The 16,021-nt window shown below is 46.4% G+C and overlaps 1 protein-coding gene across 4 annotated transcripts in view; it reads left to right on the top strand.

Annotated features, from left to right (window-relative positions):
- The window catches only part of LOC121276969 (aminopeptidase Q-like), a 239,842-nt gene that overhangs the window by 37,080 nt on the left and 186,741 nt on the right, over positions 1-16,021 (top strand). The gene's annotated exons all lie outside the window — the stretch shown is intronic.

Consider the following 16,021-nt stretch of genomic DNA (forward strand, 5'->3'; position numbering starts at 1 on the left):
ACTCCAATCAACTGTGGCATTGGACAGATGCGGAACAGCTGTAGATGAGATTGGATATTTGAATGAGACGGCCTTAGATATCTTCTCCATCTGATTCTTCTGCTCAGCATTTCCTGGCCAACTTTGATTTGTGTGTTACAATATCACCACACATTTTATGTTGTCTCCTCATCAAACTGAATGGCAAAAGCATTTGAGTAAATATCCAACACAATTTCCCAGTTTTTGCCTCAGGTTTGCAATTTTAATCTTCAACTCGAATGAATGTAAAGAAAGCATCTAAGGGAAGCACCCCTTTATCCCTCTCCTCCTATCCCTTTATTCCCCCCAGCATCCCCTCCTCACTAGCAGCTTAAACTCAAAGTTGGTTCCTGAGCTTAGTGAGCTGATCGATTGTGATACTATACACTTTCAAAATTAAACTGCTGGTATGCACTTTAGTGCAGGGAAATAGATGATCAAAATGGAATGGGTAGGGGGCCCAAGACAGGCCAAGGATGGGTGGCCAATCATTGCCAGTGCTTCTGGGCGGAGGGGTGAGTGGGGTGGAGGGGTGGGGTGCAGTGAGCAGGGGGGGTGGTGGGTGGGGGCGGCTGTCAGGTGGGGAGAGGGCGGGGGAGAGATGTTCATGACCCTGACCATTAGATGGACAGACAGAATGAAACTGAGTATATATTCCCAATATGTAGAGTGTTGGAGTTTCCAAAACTTGGGATGTTTTCTTCATGAAGTAAGAGCAATGAACTAGTTGTTGGAGGTGTACTTGTTGCTGGCAACAGCCGATATGAGCAGAAATGCTTAATTCTGGAGCTTGCAGTCTGGTAATCATCTTTAAGGAGTGATTGCTGGACCTGCAAGAGAATTTTTGTAGTTTACTTTTGGTTTGCAGGAGAGAACTGATCTTCCCTCCGACAGCCCGAGGACCTATGAAAATACTGCAAGACTTTTCCATCCCCACAAGGTAGGTTCAGAGTGTTCTGACCAGGTGAGAAGGGGTGAACTGGCTCCCCTCTAACAACCTCCTCAATTGGTCACAACAAAGGTTTAAGTTTTTTTTTCACGAGGATATGCCTTTTCCAAACCCAAATGTATTTTACTATTTAAACTCTGAGCAATAAGAAGCCAATCAAACAAGTCAAGGAAAGAGCAAATTTATTAACCACTAAATCTGAGAAAAATAATAACTTTGCATCCACTGGGATGGCAAAGTAAGTCACAACCAGAATCGTCCCCCCCGAGGCCCGATTTACCTTTATGCCAGGGGGAAAATATGCCGGTGCAGGACATGTCTGGACAATCGTGGTGTGCAGAAGTTGGGACTTATCTTTAGGGCCTTGCTCAGATTGTGGACATCCAAGAAAAAGAGGATGCTGGAGGCCAACAGCTACCGGACCCTGGAATAACACGTGCATTGTATGGTGGCTAGATCCTCATGCACATGGCTCTGCTGTGAAGCAGCTCTTGGAAGGTGGGAGGTCTCCACACAGCAATTTCAACTTTGCTGAGGCTTCAAAAACTTCATGGACTTCACTGATGCTTCAGAGTCTTTGCCATGGGCAGATATGTGCAGTACAGGAGAGGAAGGGAGAAGAAGGTCTAGGTGTGAGTGTTGGGGTGGCGGGGGGGGAATGCGGTGGGGAGGAGGAGGACAAATGTGTCGGGAGGGGTGAGGTTGGGGGGGGAAGCGAGGGTGTTGGTGGGGTGAAGTTGGGAGGGAAAGAAGGTGTAAGGGGGAAGGAAGGTGCAGGGGAAGCACTTGCAAAGCCTGTAAGTGAAGCTGAAAGATAACATTACCCATTATTCAGCAAAAGTGACTATTTCTGTGTTCACCTGTGCACTTGTGATCAAAATTTCTTAACTTTTCTAGGTCTATCACTTCATCAAGGTGCTGCCCTGATATCCGCAGCAGGGCTGGAGACAGCCAGTGGAACAATTAGCCTTATTGCCTCTGCTGACTTTGGCGTGCGTCCTCTGGAGACCCAAGGCCTTGAGGGCCCTGGCTTGCTTTGGCTGTCCTCCTGTGGGCCAGCTGCTCCCTCTGCAGTGACAGAGGATGAGGTTGAGGAGGGTCACAGGCAAAGGGGACTTGGAGGGCCTCTGGGATTCCTGAGTGGATGACCCAGGGATGTCAAACTGCCACTCCTGCTCCCTTTGGGTGCCCCAATTCCTCAAGGAGAAGGAGCACCTGGAGGTACGTTGAGGTGCCCCATTTCCCCCTTACATTGCCACTGCAGGAACTCACCTGTGGCTACTGCGATGCAATGCTGGTCTGCATGCATCTCCCTGTTCTGCTGGGCCAGAGTCTCAATAGTGTCCGCCATCCTCACCATGGAGAGCTTCATTCGCGTACATATGGGCACCACTTCATTAGAGAGCAGGCAGACGCATTCCTCTGACTCGCATGCCACTCCTTTGAGGGCTTCCAACAGCTCTGTGTGATGTCCCCCGGCCTAATGCTGACTCTCCAGGATGACTTGGAAGGCCGAATCTAGCGTCTGGTCATCCAGCTTGGACCTCACAGATGCCTCTTCCCCAGAAGTCCTCCGAGTGCCGGGGAGCTCAGCTGAACCTGCCTCCTCCAGCTGCAGACAAGTGTCCATGTGGTAACGACCAAATTGTGAATCTGAGCCTGCTCTAGATCTAGGTCCCACCGAGGTGTCTGTCTCTGTGCTGGTGCAGGGTGTGGGTAAGTACTGTGATGGGTTTTCCAGGCTGCTTATTTCCAGCCCTTCAGTGGAGGAGATGGCCTCTTGGCTGGAGGTGAGGACGTGGATGGAGCTGAGGGACTGGCTGGCGGAGGGTGTCAGTCGCTTGGCCAAGCTCCATGTGAACCAAAGTAGAGATAATTAATGCGTGTCAGCAGAGTCAAAAACAGGAGAGAGAGCACTCACAATTACGCTGAGAGAGGGATGATGGAGTACAGGATTCTTGTGCGTGTTTGCCACTGACATCACAATCACCACAGGCATGGTCCATGTCCTCACCAGTCAGCGCGCTGTCAGGCTCCTCAAAGCGAGCAAGGGGCCTAATGTGGGCCACTCCACCCCTGGTCTGGGTCCTCTTCCTGCTGCTGTGAGCCAGCTCCTCCTGCATGAAAACAGATGGAGGTAGTGTGAGCAGGACACACGGCACTGCATGGAATGTGTGGTGAGCAGAGACATGGACGGGATAAGGACACAAGCTCCAGAGAATATGAGCCTGATGGAGATATGAGGGTGTTTGTGAGAGTTAGTGGTGTTGTCCCTTGAGATGTGAGATCCCTGTAGATGTGTGATGGGTTTGTGAATGTGTGTGTTGAGAGTTACCCTGGGAGAACGGATGAGAGCATTCATCCTCTTCCTACACTGGATGGCTGACCTCCTCTGTGCTCCATTGGCAGTGACCACCACTGCCAGCACCTCTCAGGCCGGATTGGTGACCCTGGTGGACCTCTTACGGCCAGAGCACGGGTAGAGGAAATCGCGGCTGGCCTCAATGGCATCCAAAGGGCGCTCCAGTGAGGCATCACTAAATTTGGGGACTGCTTTCTTCCTGTTTTCTGGGGCCATCTGTTGCCTGGAGCAGTCCTGGTCTACGGACATGAAGTAGGCTGTGCTCTGGTGTGCTTTAAATATGGCACCCGGAGCAAGCAAGTGCTGAAGTCATGGCGTGGTGGACAAATCCAAGCCCGCCCATCAGTGATCCAGCGTGTTTCCCATGAATGCGTTATTAGGTGGTTGATATGACGCAAAAACCCACCATTGCAGCCGGCAGAAGAAACATTTTTCACGCTCGCTACTGCACTTAGTGCAATTCAGGGACTATTCCACCAATTGTGTATTTCCAAGAGGTTTTGAGCATGTCTGCAGCAGCCATTGTTTCAGTATCCAGTATTTTTAATTTTTTTATGTCCCTTCCTTAGACATTTACAAGTTTTGATGGGTGTCTGGATTATAGGAAATGTCTCTCTTCATATGCCCCTGGGAGTGATTTGTTTGTTTCTCACCTTCACCTTAGAATGTGGCCTTGCAGTTTGTTCTGTCTCAATTCAAATTGCAAAATTTCCAGTCAACTGAGAGTTGAAAAGTCATATTTTCAAAAGTAAAGGGGCAGAGCCTGGTGGCTGGGGTTGTAGGATTCCAATGAGCAGTGTAACTGAAGGTGCAATAAAAGCAGTAGGCACTGGGGAAAAGAGAGTTAGAAGGGTGTGTTCAACAACATATTACATTTCTCTAAAGAATTTACAGGCATTGCAGATCTTACAAAAACCTCAATGAAGATCCCTGCCAAGGAAGGCTATAGGAGAGCTTGGTCCAACTTTTTGAGGAAGATCTGCAGCCAACATCATCTGGCCAGAGAATTCTGCCAGAGATAGTAAATACAACCACGGCTCTCAACTTTTACAATATTAGTTAATTACAAGATGTCTCCGGGGATCTTAGAATACCACCAAAGATTCCATCGAGGCATTCATTTGCTAACTCACTGACAATCATTTTTAGTTCATTCAGTTTGGCTAGACAGCAGCCTGATAGAACCATGGCATTTTATTCAGTTGCTTTGTTTCCTGAAGTGCAGAGTTCAATCGGTGACATTCATGTAACGTTGTGTGTACATACAATAAGCCTCCTAAACTTTCTGAACTTACTGAACATATACATTGTATATGACCAGGTGCAAATAATTCCAAAAGTACTGCTAGATTCTCTGAAAGGTGCTCTGCCACTTCAGTCCTGGCCAAAACTCTGCTCATGACTTAGGGGGCAGTGTTACAGTCCAAGTAAGAGATTTGAATAATCTTGATAGAGTTTGTTTTTTAAAAAAAACATTGCATTGCCAGGGTATCCCTGACCCTCCAATGAGTGTATATGAGGGGCGCGGAACCTTCTGCCCCCACAGGAGGTGAGGAAGGAGGTGGGAGGGCCTGAAAATTCGGTGGAGGACTTTAGATCCAATGCCCAATGTCTTCCCGCCTCCACAAAAAGTAAGTTCTGGGCAGGAAGGCCATGGTCGACCTTCCTGCCCTGCCTCCACTTGAGACCCTTAAATGGCTAGTTAACAACCACCCAGAAGCCTCTTCCTGCCTCTGCATGACAGGTTAAACTGTGTGAGCTGCATGTCAGCTGGAGCAGGGTCCCTCAATCTGCATTAATCTGTGCATGATTAAGGTCAATGGGCATGGGGCAGGGAATGGCTGCTGACCCCCCTTCTTCACCTCTCCACCACCCCCTCCCTGCCCCCCAAAAGAACCAACCACCCGGCCATTTCTTACCTTTTCCCTGGGGCCTGGGACTCCAGGGGATGCTGTTTCAACAGCAGCTACAGCCTCCTCCATGGTTCTGTTGATGCCAGCCGGCTCTGGCTAGCTTGGCAGCTCTTGGAAGGCAGGACTTCTGCCCCCGGGCAATTGATTCTGGAGGAAGGTCCACTGCTGTCCCTGATTCTGCCTGATTGGCATAAGATCCGGCAGGCCTTCTGAAGGAGAGGCAGCGTGGGGGGTCTTGTCAGCTCTCTAGCCAGCAGGCGAGACCCTCACCACCAATGGAAGATTTCACTCCAGGAATTCAGGTGCACACTTCCCATTACTGTCCATCCCAAATACGCACCCAACTTCCTCTAGATGCTCCTAAAGGATAAGACTCTGGACCAGAAGTGTGAGCTTCTAAAAAATACTTCAGATATTGCTCCATATATAACTTTAAAAATGCACACTTTCCTGTAGTAACATGATTTTGATTCTGGGCACTTTCATCAACCAGTGTATGAGCTCATATGCATATTGTTTTTGCAGAGAAGGGCAGTATTGGTCTTATTAAGATCAGAGATGCCACTAATGACAAACCCAATCCAGGCATAACTAAATTGTTGGTGAAATTCCTCTTTCTTCCAATATTGCAGAAGATTACCACTTGTAGCGATGTTGTAAATGTATTTGAATAATACATATTTACAATATTAGTACATGTAGCCTATTTCCTGGCCCACTCCAGATCCCAAAAAGTATAAATCAGGTGAGTAGATTGTAGTAATTATGGTTTTATTTAACGTAATGTACCTTTAAGAATAATACGTGTTAGGAAAGATCACATGATCAATAGGAGAGTAGCAAGGGCTACCTCAGCAGACAGTCTAGAGATAGGGTTGGAGTTGAAAGCACACATGTAGTTGCTGCTGAGTATATTGTAAATAAGCTTAATGTTTCCACTTAGAAAGTTGTCTGCAGATCAACTCTAATACTAACAGTACAACCCAGCCACCCTACAACATAGATAAAACAGATCTAGCGATCCAGATTTATAAAATCATTATAACCTAGAGCACGTCATGTGTGCTGTGACTGAAGGCAGATCCTTGGCTCATTATCTGCTGAAGCTTCAGCCTGAGACATTTTCCTTGACAGTCTTTTTTAGTCAGTGATGGTTTGCCATTGCTTTCCACGCACAGGGGCTGGGTAAGGAGGCAGACCCCAGCAAACCTACCTCAGCCCGAACAGCAGTTGAAACCCATGTTGGCGTTATTCTGAACCACATTTTGCCCAAATGAGCTCACCAGCCTCCCAACCTAGGGAGCGCATTGGAACAAAATCTAATGAATCACTAGGCTTTGGCACAAGATGTATAGGATATAAAAGCAAGGGAGTAATTCACAGTTCTCACTTGGAGCACTGCTTTCAGTTTTGGGACTTCAGAAGGATCCTGGTCCAGTGACGATTCTTCTGAGTGATACCTAGGATGATTTTGCTATGCTGTGAGACCCGATAACCTCATGTTCCTCAAATATGAAAAGGGTGTTTAAAATAATGAAGCGGTTTGACAAGCTGATTGGGACTTTTCCCTTTAGTGGGAGAATCCTAAACGAAAGGTGGAACTGCCACTCTGGGCCTAAGTTCCATGTGGGGGCAGGAAGTTGGAGTATTCCCCGCCGCAGATCCCAGTGGGAAATCACGCGATGCTGGGCTCATTAATTAGGCAGTCGAGGGTTTCCCAACATTTCTCCTGGTGGGCCGGGCAGGATGTTGCGTGTCCTGTGATCATATCCAGGTGCCATTCTTAAAAGGCGCCCAGATAGCAACTTTCATTTCGCTATTTACAAAAGACCAGATCATGGTACGTAGATGCCAAGAAGCACCAGCCCCCAAATTAGACACTGCATCGCTGGAGGTATTGCTGAATGCAGAGGAGGACAGGACAGATGTCCTTTACCTTAGGGATGGGAGGAGGAAGCCTACCCTTCTCACCACCCCTTCATGGGAAACAGTCTCCAGGGTGCTGAGTGCCAACTCCATGCACGGGAGGACCGTCCTTCAGTGCAGACAAAGGATGAATGACCTCATGTGCACCGCCAGGGCAAGTGAACACTCTACTGCCCTTACTCATCTGACTGAATGAGAACTGCGACATGGGTCTCAGTAGCAAGGCCACCATCTGCGCTGCCCATGCATAAGCTAGTCTCAACGTGTTGCGTTGTTGCCTCATCACCACACTGCAGTCCATGTAGTCTTCAGGTATCGAGGTGACTGTATGCTTCTGACCCTGCCACATCGAGAGCTCACATTTGGCGGGGAAGGGTTGTTGGCATAGAGGGCAGCATCAAGCGCTGATGATGCCATGCCTCTGTTGGTCTTGTCCTTCTGGCTGCAGGAGTTCACTGCTCTGGAGGGTGTTGCCAAAGAACCTTTGTGGATTAGCTGCAGCGCATCTTTCACACAGCACTGAGATGCCCGTTGGTTGGTAGTGAAGATTGGCATCATGTGAACATCACCTGCATCCCAATTGCTCTCAAAGCATCTTTTCACCTTGCACAGGGCAAGTTATTGCACAACGTGCTGAGAGAGAGAAGACAGGAGGGGGCATGCCCAATCTCCGCCTCCTCAAACTATTCAAAGAGCCGGCTTCCAAGCAGGCAGGAGAGGATCGAGACCGTGAATTTGGAGATGGTGTGTCGATGTCCGCCCACCATCCAATATGCAACCATGCTTAATGACTTCACAAAGAAACCTAAGGGTCATGCTCAATGCAATGTTGGAGGCTGTCCATGCAGTCACTCATTTTCTGTTCTTTCCATTACAGGTGCCATCAAGAAGAGGGTTGGGCCCAATCCCAAACCTTAGTCTAGCTCCAGCTCCAGCCTGCAGAGGAGCAAGGACAATGAGGATGACAATGATATTGGACCTGTTGAGCCATCACAGCAGTCACTGGTCCTCCACCAGCACAGAGACACACACCATGGTGGGTACTAGAGCTCGTTCATGCAGGGTTTCACATTCTGGTGGTCACAGCATGAATACGTGTCCACTGTAGGTGGAGACAGGGCCAAGCTCACTGGCACTTGAAGGGCTTCTGGGCAAGGACCCTCTGCCAGTTCTGAGTCTGATGATGAGCCTCAGGGAGCATTCTAGAGAAGATGCTGGAGATGTAATGAGAGGTGGGGGAACATCAGGCAGAGATGTCGGAGGCTCTTGACAGAGTGGCACATGAGGTGGGGGAATCTGTCCAGCTGCTCTCTGAAGTGGTACCGACGTGTGTGTGTTGGATGCAGTGCCCTTAGTTTGTAGGGGCTAAAGGATCCAGGGTGCACGCTTATTTCAGGGTGACCAAGTTGGTACAGAGACAGAGAACAACATACATGCTGTTTATTTACAAACTAAACTCAGCAGCTACACTTGTGTGCTCACAACTCAAAATTCTGTCTTCACTCCTCAGTGTCTAACTCAAGACTCTTCCACGTAGAGGTAGTCCGCACTACTCTGCTATTGGATATTAAGATCATGTGACCTTACATTACAATACGTCTTGAAGGTATACTACATATCAGATTACTACATCCCTTCCCCTTTACTGAAAAATACATTTTTAAAATTTTTCAATATATCAAGTTATTTACACAGATCAATTATTTTCAAAGTCAGTCTCTCTGGAGGTTTCCTTATACGTGTAGAATGTCTCAACTCTACAGCTTCTGAAGTTTGCTTTGGGATCTCCCTTATTGAAGTCATCTGAGCATCTGGTTCCACAGTAGGTATCTGTAAATTTGTTTCTTCGACTCTTTCAGGCACAGTCGTCCCTTCAAATACATTTGTACTCAACTGAGTTCTTTTAACAGGAGATGTTGGTTCAGTCTCGAACACTGATGGAATCACTTCTGGATATTTTGTTTCTCCACCTCGTATGTGATCCATGTCTCCTTATTATTTGATCTCCAACTTCCACATAGTAGGAAAGAGTCCCATTACTACATTCATTTCACTGAATAATCATGCTGGTCCTTCTCTAAAATTTTTCACAAATACCTTCTCTCCTATGTTAAATGTTCAGTCCTGACTGTGACAATCATGTCCTATTTTCTGACTTTCATGCCTCTTTTCTAATAACTCCCCAAGTTTGGTTTAATTAGGCTCAGTCTCGATCGGAGACGGTGCTTCATCAACAATTCCACAGGTGTGACACCTGTTGTTGAATGAGGGGTGGTTCTATAATGGAAAAGAAAATGTGCTAATTTAGTCGTTATCGAATCTCCAGATAATTTCTTCAGACCTTCTTTGCTTTAGTGACTGGCCAATGTCCAGTGGCGTACCACAGGGATCTGTGCTGGGTCTCCTATTATTTGTCATTTATATAAATGACATAGATGACTCTGTGGGGGGTAGGATTAGTAAGCTTGCAGATGATACAAAGATTGGCTGGGTAGTTAACAGTGAGGTTGAGTGTCTCGGGTTACAGGAAGATATAGATGGGATGGTCAAATGGGCAGATAAGTGGCAGATGGAATTTAACCCTGAAAAGTGTGAGGTGATACACTTTGGAAGGAATAATTTGACAAGGAAGTATTCAATGAACAGCATGACACTAGGAAGTTCTGAGGAACAAAGCGACCTTGGCGTGTGTGTCCATAGATCTCTGAAGGCAGAGGGGCATGTTAGGGGGGTGATGAAAAAGGCATATGGGCCATCTGCCTTTATCAATCGAGGCATAGATTACAAAAGTAGGGAGATCATGTTGGATTTGTAAGGAACCTTGGTGAGGCCACAGCTGGAGTACTGTGTGCAGTTCTGGTTGCCACATTATAGGAAGGATGTGATTGCATTGGAGGGGGTGCAGAGGAGATTCACCAGGATGTTGCCTGGGATGAAACATTTAAGTTATGAAGAGAGGCTGGATAGACTTGGGTTGTTTTTGTTGGAGCAGAGAAGACTGAGGGGTGACCTGATCAAGGTGTACAAGATTATGAGGGGCATGGACAGGGTGGATAGGGAGCAGCTGTTCCCCTTAGTTGAAGGATCAGTCACGAGGGGACATAAGTTCAAGGTGAGGGGCAGGAGGTTTAGGGGGGATGTGAGGAAAAGCTTTTTTACCCAGAGGGTGGTGACGGTCTGGAATGCGCTGCCTGGGAGGGTGGTGGAGGCGGGTTGCCTCACATCCTTTAAAAAGTACCTGGATGAGCACTTGGCACGTCGTAACGTTCAAGGTTATGGGCCAAGTGCTGGTAAATAGGATTAAGTAGGTAGGTCAGGTGTTTCTCACATGTCAGTGCAGACTTGATGGGCCGAAGGGCCTCTTCTGCACTGTGATTCCGTGATTCTGTGAATGTCTGAACTGCTGCCTCAGAGAGTCCATTTGAACAAGAGTGGTATGGCGAGGTTTTCACATGAACAATACCATTGAGGCTTGTAAATCGGTCAAATTCAGTACTTGCGAATACTGTTCCATTATCTAGTACTAGCACTTCAAGTAATCCATTTATAGTGAAGCTTTGTCATAGTTTGTCTATTGTCGCTGAAGATATGGGTGACCTCACTTCTTATATGTCCATCCATTTTGAATGAGCGTCTATGATAAGGAGAAACATTGTTCCCATAAAAGGTCCCACATAGTCGATGTGTACTCGTACCCATGGCCTTCCTGGCCACTCCCAGGGATGTAATGGAGCTACTGAAGGTAATCTGCAAACTTGTTGACACTGCAAACAATTTCTCACAGTCTTTCCTATTTCTCCATCCATTCCTGGCCACCACATACAGCCACGTGCTATTGCCTTCATTATGCAAATTCTGGGATGTGCACTGTGAAGTTCAGATAACAATAGGGCTTTCATTCTTTTGGAGGAGCAATCACTTGAGCTCCCCACAATAAGATACCTTCTTGGCTGGTTATCTCGTATCTTCTCTGGAAATATGGTTTCATTTCATCAGATTCTTGTGTTTGTGACCAACCATGAAGAACTTGGTTTCTCACTTTGTATAAGACTGGCTCTCGATTCGTCCAATCTTTAATTTGTTTAGCACATATCGGTGATGAGTCCAGGAAGTTCAACAGCAAAATGTACTCCTGAGGAATTGGAACATCATAATCTTTTACTTGCAAGGGTAACCAGTTGAGTGCATCTGCATTTGCAATCTGACTTCTGGGTCTGTGGATAAAAGTATTCTCATATGCTGCCAAGATCAATGCCCATCTTTGTACTCTCGCACATCGAATAATCCTAATAATGGCTTGTGGTCCGTTATGATAGTAAAATGATGACCGTGTACATATTGATGAAAGTTCTTAACACCATACATGATTGCCAGGCCTTCTTTTTCAATTTGTGAGTACTTTTTCTCTGCATACTAATTGTTCTCGACACACATCCTATAGGTCGTTCTGATCCATCATCCATTCAATGGAAAAGCACTGCTCCCACTCCATAAGGTGATGCGTTACACGTTGATATCAACTCTTTCTTTGGGTCAAAATGTACTCGAAGTGTAGATGACTATAGCAACTGTTTCACTTTTGTGACAGCTTCTTCTTGTGGTGTTTGCCATTCCCATCGCTGGTTGTTCTTCAGCAAATAATATAGTGGTGCCAGTTCTATCGACAAATTAGGCAAGAAGCATCCATAATAATTGATCATCCCCAACAATGGTTTCAGTTCGGATGTATTCTTTGGCGCTGGGGCTTCTTTAATGGCTTTCACTTTTTCTTCAATTGGATGTAGGCCTTATGAATCTAGGTAAGTTACTTCTTTCACCTGAAATGTGCACTTTTCCTTTTTCAGTCTCACTCCAACCTGCAAAAAAACGTTTCAGAACTTCTTCCAAGTTCATCAAATGTTTCTTCTCAGTGAGTCCAGTAACGAGAACGCTATCTAAATAAACTACAAAGTGGGACAGTCCCCATAGTAAACTTTCCATGGCCCTTTGGATTATGGCGTAAGCAGAAGATACGCCAAATGGTAAACAGGTGTATTGGTATAATCCCAAATGTGTATTTATGGTGACAAACTTCTGGGATGCCTTCTCTATTTCCAATTTCTGGTAGGCATGACTCATATTTAAATTTGTGTAGACCTTTCCATCTGCCAATTTAGCAAATGAATCTTCTATTTTAGGTATGGGGTTTCCATCCAATTTTGCCACTTTATTAACTGTTAATTTGTAGTACCCGCATATTCTAATGCTTCGGTCAGGTTTGAGAACAGGTACAATTGGAGCTGACCACTCTGAAAATTGTACTTGTTGTATCACTCCCAGCTTCTCTAATCTGTCCAGTCTGGCATCTACCTTATCTCTTTTTGGTTGAGGTTCCCCACCCAACATGGAGGATGGCATCATTTTGCCCTCCTTGAATGGCTTCTGAGTCTCACACTGTACCTTCCATTGCAAGAGTGATTTCCAATGCCTTCTGAAAGTCTAGATTTGTTTCAACCAGTAATCTCCTCTGAATCACATTTTTGTTTATACCGCACACCAAACAATCTTTATGCATATCATTGATATAAACTCGCAATATTCAGTTAACTACTTCAGACTTGCCACAATCGACTGTCTCCCCTGCAGCTCTATTTCTTGAGTTAAATTTAAACAGTGTATTGTCAACGACGCTCGGGCTGGTAATGATTCTTTACAAGGTTCACTAAATCATCAAAACTTTTCGAGTCTGGGATACTGGGCACCAACAGATTTCAAATTAATCCATACGTCTTACCCCTACACATGGACAGAAGGATCGTGCGCCTCTTCTCCACCCCCGCAATGTCATTCACCTGGAAGAAGAACGTGAGGCGTTCGACATAATGAGACCAATCGTCTGAGGTTGGATCGAACGGCTCCACTCTTCCAAATTGCGGCATGCTCTGAGGGGATCACTTAGACGCTCAGGAAGGAAATTTTTCTTTACTTACAACTACCGTGCAAGGTACAGCCCGATTTCAGTTCTTCTGGATTCCTTCATTTTTTTTTTTTACCTTTTGCCTCGTTTTTTTCATTGATTTTTCATGCTTTTACTCTCTGTTGGATCCAGTGCCCTTGGTTTGTTGTGACTAAAGGATCCAGGGTCCACACTTGTTTCAGGGTGACTGAGTTGGTACAGAGACAGAGAATATCAGGAGATCATTGTTAGAATAAACACATGCACTGCAGTGCACATCAAGGTCTCCATGTGGAGAGTGCCGGGTGCCATGGAGAACCTGGCCCAGCAGAATTCCCAGTTTCCAACAGACCTGCAATCCATCGCTGGAGCCAAGGGCAAGCTTTTGCAGTGGCTACATGAGAGCAGAATGGGACACCTCAACCTCCCTCCAGGTGCCCCTTTCCCTCAAGGGGTCAGGCAAGGGCCCTCGGGCACTGAAAGGGAGAAGGAATGTCAGGCTGACACCCATGGGCCCTCCACTCAGGACTCTGAGGGTGTCCAGCCCTTCCAAATCCTCTGTCTGTGACCTCATCAGCTTCAGCCTCTGGTTCCACAGAGGGCGCACATGCCCCAAAGCAGGAAGCCTAAAGAAAGCTGGGGTCCTCCAGGCCTTGAGGATCCACAGGACACCCACCAAAGTCATCAAAGACAATAGGGCATTATGGTTAGCAGGCTTCCTCCACCCCTGCTGCAGATGTTGGGGAAGAACCTCAACGCAGTAGCAGCTAAAGTAAAATGAAGAAGTTCTGATTTCATGATGGTAACACTGTTATAGCATAGCCGATGGTAAGTGCTGAGTTGTTCAAATCCCAAACGGAAGCTTGAAACTGCCACAACTTGTTCTGCTGTTTGTATAAGTTTCGAGAAACATGCCTGGAATTCAGTAGTAACAAGACCACCAAGTCTTATAGGTTTTTACAAAACTAGATTAAAAATTTATTAATAAGAGAAATGTTTTTAAACACATACATAGGTCTACAAATTTCTACTATGATAACTTTTAAATCCCCTAATCAATCTAACTCCCATTTACACTTTCATTAAGGCAATAGTAAGACACACAGATTTTAAAAGACCCAGGCAAAGAAACATGATACCCTGAACAAGTTGAATTCAAAGTGAGTTTTCTTAACTTCAGTTCTTTGAAGACAGCAACTTGAGGCACAGATGCTGAAGGCTTTTCACCCTTGTTAAATCTCAAAATGCCTCCCTTACAAACGGTCTTCTCTCCTTTATATATATATTTTCCTCTCTGAATGCAAATTCCCATTGTTTCACTATGTCTTTTGAACATTACCTCTCTACTAATAGAAAATCTATCATAGTTTTTAAAAAAATTAATTCATGGGATGTGGGCTTCGCTGGCTGGGCCAGCATTTATTGCCCATCCCTAGTTGCCCTTGAGAAGGTGGTGTTGAGCTGTCATCTTGAACCGTTTCAGTCCCTCTGGTGTAGGTACACCCACAGTGCTGTTAGAAAGGGAGTTTAAGGATTTTGACCCAGCGACAGTGAACGAACAGCGATATATTTCCAGGTCAGGATGGTGAGTGACTTGCAAGGGAACTTCCAGGTGGTGGTGTTCCCATCCATCTGCTGCCCTTGTCCTTCTTATTGGTAGTGGTCATGGGTTTGGAAGGTGCTGTCAAAGGAGCCTTGGTGAATTCCTGTAGTGCATCTTGTAGATGGTACACACTGCTGCTACTGTGTGTCAGTGGTGGAGGGAGTGAATGTTTGTGGATGTGGTGCCAATCAAATAGACTGCTTTTCCCTGGACGGTGTCAAGCTTCTTGAATATTGTGGGAACTGCATTCATCCAGCTCTCACATTGATGAAGCAGCTGAAGATGGTTGGGCCGAGGACACTCCTCTGAGGAGCTCCTGCAGTGATATCCTGGAGCTGAGATGACTGATCTCCAACCACAGCCATCTTCCTTTGTGCTAGGTTTGACTCCAACCAGCGGAGAGTTCCCCCCCACCCCTCCCCGATTCCCATTGACTTCAATTTTGCCAAGGCTCCTTGATGCCACACTCGGTCAAATGCTACCTTGATCTCAAGGGCAGTCACTCTCACCTCACCTCAGGAGTTCAGCTCTTTTGTCCATGTTGAACCAAAGCTGTAATGAGCTCAGGAGCTGAGTGGCCCTGGCAGAACCCAAACTGAGCTTCAGTGAGCAAGTTATTGTTAAGCAAGTGCTGCTTGATAGCACTATTGATGATCCCTTCCATTACTTTACCGATGATGGAGAGTGGACAGATGGGGCAGTAATTGACCAGGTTGGATTTGTCCTGCTTTTTGTCTGCAGGACAAACCTGGGCAATTTTCCACATAGCCGGGTAGATGCCAGTGTTGTAGCTGTACTGGAACAACTTGGCTAGGGGCGCGGCAAGTTCTAGAGCACAAGTCTTCAGTGCTATTGCTGGAATATTGTCAGGGCTCATAGCCTTTGCAGTATCCAGTGCCTTCATGATGTCATGTGGAGTGAATCAAATTGGCTGAAGGCTGGCATCTGTAATCATGGGGATCTTCAGAGGAGGCCAAGATGGATCATCCACTTGGCACTTCTGGCTGAAGATTATAGCAAATGCTTCAGCCTTGTCTTTTGCACGGATGTGCTGGACTGCTCCATCATTGAGGATGGGGATATTTGTGGAGCCACCTCCTTCAGTGAGTTGTTTAATTGTCCACCACCATTCACAACTGGATGTGACAGGACTGCAGAGCTTAGTTCTGATCCATTCATTGTGGGATCGCTTAGCTCTGTCTATCACTTGCTGCTTATGCTGCTTGGCATGCAAGTAGTCCTGTGTTATAGCTTCACCAGGTTGACGCCTCATTTTTGGGTATGCCTGGTGCTGCTCCTGACATGCCCTCCT

This window comes from Carcharodon carcharias, chromosome 4 (assembly GCF_017639515.1).
Source record: "Carcharodon carcharias isolate sCarCar2 chromosome 4, sCarCar2.pri, whole genome shotgun sequence".
Classification (NCBI taxonomy): Eukaryota; Metazoa; Chordata; class Chondrichthyes; order Lamniformes; family Lamnidae; genus Carcharodon; species Carcharodon carcharias.